The sequence below is a fragment of the Ixodes scapularis genome, unplaced genomic scaffold, assembly GCF_016920785.2.
Source record: "Ixodes scapularis isolate PalLabHiFi unplaced genomic scaffold, ASM1692078v2 PGA_scaffold44__24_contigs__length_19508400, whole genome shotgun sequence".
NCBI classification, from domain to species: domain Eukaryota; kingdom Metazoa; phylum Arthropoda; class Arachnida; order Ixodida; family Ixodidae; genus Ixodes; species Ixodes scapularis.
In genome coordinates, this window is record NW_024609873.1 from 3355664 (window position 1) to 3362266 (window position 6603).

At 44.8% G+C, this 6603-nt stretch overlaps 1 long non-coding RNA gene across 1 annotated transcript; it reads left to right on the plus strand.

Annotated features, from left to right (window-relative positions):
• Positions 1 to 4589: 4589 nt before the first annotated feature.
• On the plus strand, positions 4590 to 5701 carry LOC120850741. The gene is made up of 3 exons (XR_006078177.1): positions 4590 to 4664; positions 5371 to 5532; positions 5610 to 5701. It is a non-coding gene; the product is annotated as an uncharacterized LOC120850741 (long non-coding RNA).
• Positions 5702 to 6603: the final 902 nt, after the last annotated feature.

Here is a 6603-nt window from a genome sequence, read left to right on the forward strand (position 1 = left end):
AGGTTAAACGTAGCTTTATTGCCTCGTAGATACACATCGCATTCAAGGATGACTGAAGTCGAAGTTCCTGGGCGGTAGAATCCACGATAAGGCCAAATTCCGAAGAGTGCACTTGCGTCGACGATGGCTTGAACACTAGGACGTCTGTCCAAGCCGGTCGTGGTCCCAGCACCGTTTATTGGGGCACCGGCAGCTTCTTGCCTGTTTGCGAGGAATTTGGATTATTAGTAACAGGGCAGCGTAAATACCCAATCGCTTGATAAATATATGAGGTATAAGTTATAACACACACATAATAAATTAACAGATAGGCTGCATAAGTGATACAATGGTTCACATCCAACATGCGATCTCTTGACAGCAGACCAGCGCAATATTAGATTTTAGTAGACCGTTCGCTGCGAATTACAGACCCAGCGCGTGCGCGCTCAAACTATGCTTCAAAGTGACGGCACGATCTCCCGCCATCAACGCGAAAGTCTAGTGTACAATCGAATAAATGTCTCCATTAATGCCGGTTCGCACACGCAGCGAAGCGCTGGTGTAGCGCTGCTCACGTGTCATGAGCTACTTTTCGTCTGCCATGAGCAAGAGTTTTGTCGGTGCGATACAATGCTGGTGACCGATCCCGTCAGCACGCGCTTAGCGCAAGGTCAGCGCTATGCCTGTAGCGCTCCGCTGCATGTGTGGACAGGCGTTTATGGTCAAGCGATCCTGCCAGGGTCTGCGAAACACACACACACAAAAAAAAAAAATAAGCCATAGGTAGAACTGGCGTTTCGCTCGATACGATTGAATATGAGGTCTCGGTGCTGCATAACAAAATCAGCAACCATGGTGCCAAAAAAAAATGGAGCATGGCGCACGCTTTGCAAGCTAGAGAACGCGCTCAAAATAAAACACTTTCTGAAGCCGGAGTTAATAAATACACCATAAACAGAAGCACTTCGACATACCTTAATCGAGTTCCCTTGACTTGTGACTTCAGAACAGATCAAGTGCAGTGCTTCAGTACCGCGAATCCAAACCGGATCCCGCCATGATCGGAGACGACACACGGCGACCAGCCTCCGACGAAGGCTGTATTTAGACTTTCAACTTACTAAAAACAGGTTCTTTTCAAACAAAGGCACTTCCCATTTTCCCGACGGACCCCAAGGAGCAAAGGATGCGGGGTAGGGGATTGGGGGGAGGGGGCAGTGCGCGCAGAAGATAATCTCTTTTCCCGCTCCCACTACACACGACACAAGGACACCGAAGAGCTCCAAGGACCGGGAGAAGGTCACCACTTTCAAAACGCCGGTCGAGTGACGTACAAGCAAACACTTTTTTTTTTCTTTTTTTTCTCTCTCTCTCTCTCTCTTAGGCATTTTCAGCTTTCTCGAGTGGCTCTTTTTTTTTAGTTTGCATTTGTTTTGTATTAGTAGGGTGCTGCCAGGTGTGACGTTCCGGGCGTGGTTCGTTCTTTGTTGTTCATCTGGATTGTTTTGGAAACAGCGACGACGATGGCATGAAGGCGTCTGGATACTGCCCCTGAATGTGCTCTTTAAGTGGAACGTGCCGTACATCAAGTGTGTCGTTGCGGATTTTAAGTTCGACATTGGACAACCCAGAAAGGTTTGTCACGCAGAGACGGAGGCGCGTTCCCACCTGCGATGCGATCTAGTCGCGCGATGACTTTCATCGCAAAAGAGACCATCGCGTGCAAAAAGCGACGCGATTTGAGCAGTCGCTTCTCGACCCGACTTTTTTGCGATGCGATCTAGTCGCGGAGCGGCTGAGCCAATCATCGGCGTTCGGAGCGAGAGTTTTCGAGAAACGACTCGCCAACGAAGGCGTTGGACTTGCTTATCGCACACGCCGGTGTGATCATCTAATTTTTTTTGCGATGCGATCTAGTCGCATCGCGCGACTGTTTATATCGCCGGTGGGAATGCTCAGTTTTAGCGATGGAAGTGACCATTTATTCTGACTGCGAGACTCCGGTGTTAAAAGCGTGGCTTCTACAAACTGTTAAGTTTCATTTTAAAAAGAAAAAAAAAGTGTTAGTATCTGGAGGTGTTGCGTTTGGATAAATGCACATTTTTTGCGCGAAGGCAAATTACGTAAATGGGACTTGTGGAATGTCAACAGATCATTTTTGACGAGATAGTTGGGTGAAGTCGAGTCAACACATTCGTTCACTCGCATTCACACAACGCGTGAAGCTCTACCATGCAATGTCTTAACGTTCGTGGCACATTAAACAAATTCGCCAGTTTCGTCCGAGTTTTGTCAACACTTTCAGCCGTGCTGGGCTGAGTCTCGCCGATCCCCAAGACAAGCGAAATAGCATCCGTCCTCCTGGCGAACATTCCGTTTGCCTTCGGGGACTAAATCATTCAGATGCACCCTATATGAGGGGGACTAATGGATGGTTTTGCTCGCGCACGCCTATCGGTTGGTCCCAGTCGAGCGCAGTTAGTCCTCAGCTTTTGCGCACGGTACCTAGCTTGAGCCAGATGGTCCTTTCGGGGAGCAACTGGGAGTTCAGAGGACCGAATGCTGCCGTTAGTCCCATGAGGTCAACTTTTTTCTTAGAGTGTGGTATGCATGGGCAAAGGCGTGGCTAAGTATCGAGTATAGTTACCGGAGACATCAGAACGAAATACTCAAACTACCATAGTCGGCCCCTCAATGAGTACAGCTGTCTTTAGGCAAAACATTTATCTAGGCACTTTAATTTAACCAATAGGCAGCGCCTTTTGCGAAACGGTATTTTAAGACCAAACATCGAGACTGGAAAAAAACAAAACGAAGCACGACACAACAAAGTCCTTCGATTTTTCCCGAGTCTCAGAGTTTTGTCATAAAATATGTTCAACCGTCACCAGCTAGTTTGAGCTCCCCCTTTTTGCTAATTGAATCAGTTGCTTTTCAAGTGTTATTGTATTGATCAGATATGTCAATCGCCAAGCGTCGCTACACTCTAAAACCGGTCTCTCATAAAAAACACTGTCCCTCTGATTTTAGAGGGGACAACGATACTTTCAGGGGGAAAGTTCTTTTTAAGAGGGAAATGGAAAAATAAATCAGCAACATCCAGAGGGACACCAACATATTAAGAGAGACCAAGGAATCCGTTTCCTTTGTCCCTCTGAGTAGGGCAGACCGACAGAAAAATGCATGCTTCTCTTTTTATATTAAGATGGGACTGGTCCCTCTTAACTGGACCAATGTAGTTCGGTCAAGAGGAAAGCTGCCGGCGCACTAATCCACGACAAAGAGTTCAGACGGTGCTAAGGTTTGGCGCCAATTCACGGAGCTGGAAGCGGTCGTGGCCGGAGAATCGCAAGCGTCATGATGGTCGTTTAACTTCCTTCGGGTGAGTAATCCTGTTACATTGGCGCTTTGTTTTGAGTACATTGTGGGTGGGAATAACGAGCCATCAATATTTTCACTCTGGCTGTGAAATGCACGAGCTTTGCCCGTAGAGTGGGAGTTTTCAGCTTGGCTGCAGCAGTCCGCGGTCGCCTCCTGCATGGATCTCCTCGTTCAGCTGGGAAGCGTCGCCCGTCGTTGGCCCTGCCGTGAGCCGCATGGCTGTCTTTCGTACAAAACACTTATAACGGTATTGTTCGGGCTAGGGTGTCCCAATGTGTATGCTTCTGCCTTAGGCTGGCGATATCAGACCATTTTGTGTCCCACGCTTTTGTCTACTTTTTAATTTCGAACGCGCGTTCGATCTTCTCCCAGCTCGAGCTGCAAGTTTTGAGACTGCAACCCCGCCATTTTATAACCGGCAATTTCTTTGCTCTATATTCGTGAGTGTGCACTGTCGGCATCGGGTACTACAAAAGATGGTATCAACCTTCCGAAGGCAAAGGGGAGATAAAGTTGCCCGCTCGTCGTATACAGTCAGTGTTCGTAACCGTATATGGTAGACATCCTTAGCGTTGAAGAGGGTATCAACTTTTGCTTCAAGTGGGAGGCGAGCAAAAAGCCATAATGTGTGTGCGTGTGCGTGTGTGTCCGTGTGCGTGCGTGTGCGTGTGTGTGTGAGGGGGGAGGATGGAAACATCGAATTCAAATGAAAACAAAAAGTTCTTTCGCGTGTTCGCTTTGCGTTGCCATGAGCGTCTAGTCCAGAACGACGCGACCGTCTGCGGAAGGAGGGGAAGGGACAGCGGTGGCCCGAGAGCGCATGTTTCTTGTTTTTTTTTTTGTTTTCTTTTTTCCCTGGAGTGTTTTTTTTTTTTTTTTTCGTTCTATTTTGACGGTCGCGGCCGCAAAGCTACCGGTCTCTTTTTTTTTTTTTTTCGGCGCCGACCATGCTTTGCTTTTTGGAGATTTTATGCATGTTGTTTGTTTCCGGCTTTGTTTTCTGTTGTTGGTTGAATTTATTTTTTCTGTGTCGCAAACGTGCGAAAAATATAGACGAAAAATTGCTTTTTTCTTTCTTTTTTTTTATATTCCCGAGCGCTTTAGGGCTAGGTTGACAACGGCCGTTAAGTGACTGTTACAAATCTTGTTTTCAAAGTGGGGCAATGACTACGAACGTTGACATGAGGGGAATAAGTCGGGGGTTCTGCTCGGAATGCTCGTGTAAAGAGGACCCTGTGCACTGTGGAACGCACCACCCGGAGTGGTGTGCTTGCTGCGGCTACCCGCTCACAGCGAACTCGGTGAGTATGAACTTTCTATATTCTGGTATGTACGTAGGCTCCATTCACGTTCTGTTAGCATAAGCGTTGTTTTTGAAAAAAAAAAAAAAAAACAGAATAAACGCATGTTGCTTTCTAGAAAACAAAAAAAATGCATCAGATCTTTTCTGCAGCTTCAAGCCGCAAATAAAATCCATGTTTTCCAAGGCAGAATTTTGAGCAAACCTCGTTCATCCGCAAACTTCGAACTTTATGGCACCAACAACGTATGTTTGTTTTATATAATATATTTCTTTTAATTAAAGTTTTACAAAATTACACTAAGCCCTGGTCAAGATCAAACCATGTAAAATTGTTTTTCGTGCAAGTCAGTACTCGCACAAAAAACAATTTTACGAGGTTTGATCTTGACCTGGGCTTAATGTAATTTTTTAGAACTTTAATTTAGAAAATTTATTATATGAAAACGAACATACGTTTTTGGTGCCATAAAGTTCAGTCAAATCATACATCCTTGCTTTATTACCTACAATATTTAATAGTTATACTTTTTTAGATGATCTATTCAGTCACTACAGATTGGGTTTCAAATCTCTTAATGTTTCGCATTTTATTTTCGCACTTGTTTCCTACCGCCTCCTTAAAAAAAGGTGAAAGCGCTTCATTACCTTCATTGTAATTCCCTCTCTTTGTGTCTAAAAAAAAAACGCTGCCATTTCTCGATCAGCTCAAGGTGGAAGCAGGGCTTCGGTTCCAAGGCACAATGGTCACCATGCTGGGAAAACTGGAGGAGGTGAAGAGGGCCTTCTGCGGAGACGACCCAACAACATTTTTGAACATTGAAGACCACCCCCGTCCTCGATTGGCCAGAAGTTCTCTCATCACCACGGTACGTGAAAAAGCGGATGCAAAAATAGAAATGTAATTTCGACGCTGCCACAATTTTTGAACAATTGCTGCTTGCAGGACAAGCGTACCCCAGACGAAAGAGTTCCAGGACCCAAGATTTTCTTCGGTTCGGAAAAACAGATCGTTCCTGAGAATCAATCAGTGAAACTCTCTTCTAGCACGACTCTGGAGGGCATCACAGAGACGTGCTATAAGCATTAGTGTGGATGTCCACAAAATGTTTAGGCGATGAATACACAGGGTGTCCTCGAGCAATATTGAGGCTTAAAAAATCTGTATAAATAAGCCAATAAATTTAACGATATTAAACTTTTCACAAAGGTACTTTAGGCAGTGCATTTATCACACTATTTTTAAATGTAGATTTGTAGATTGTCAAAATGAAAAGCCTAATTTCTATTGCACAACTGCAAAAAACGAAAGACAGATCACTGGCCTGATGTTACACTTACAAATAATACCACATAAAACAAAAAATTGATTTTTTTTTTTAATGAACAGCCAAAAACAGATTTGAGCACGTGTGGTACCATTTGTGAGTAGCAACGTCGACCAGGCGACTTCTTTCCTATTTTCTCACGATGCTTATAAATAAACAAGATTCTTGAGTTTTTTTTAGAACGTACAGTCATGTGCTTATGCGTGTATTACATAAGGTGACTGTCCTACCCTGAGGCATATGGACAAACCCTTGGGCTCCTCGAGAGTCTGCTCGTTGAAAATGACGAGTTTCCGATTCAATTCATGTCGAAGAAGCTCAGAAAATTGCTTATGGCCGTTCAAAAACAACAGAAATTCTGAGCTTCTGCTAATTGCGAGAAACGCCGCGTAATTTATTTTAATGATATAAAGCATGTAACTACACTCTACAAAAAACCACGAATCTACTTCTTCCAACAACATTTAGATAGCCAATAACCGTAACTCAAGGAGGCAGCTCAGCGAATCACGTTGCCGAAACATATGATTAGACCAAGAAACGCAGTCTGAGTTGTGACATTAAGCAATAGAAAAAGTCACGCTTGCATTGCTTAGTATCACAACTCAGACT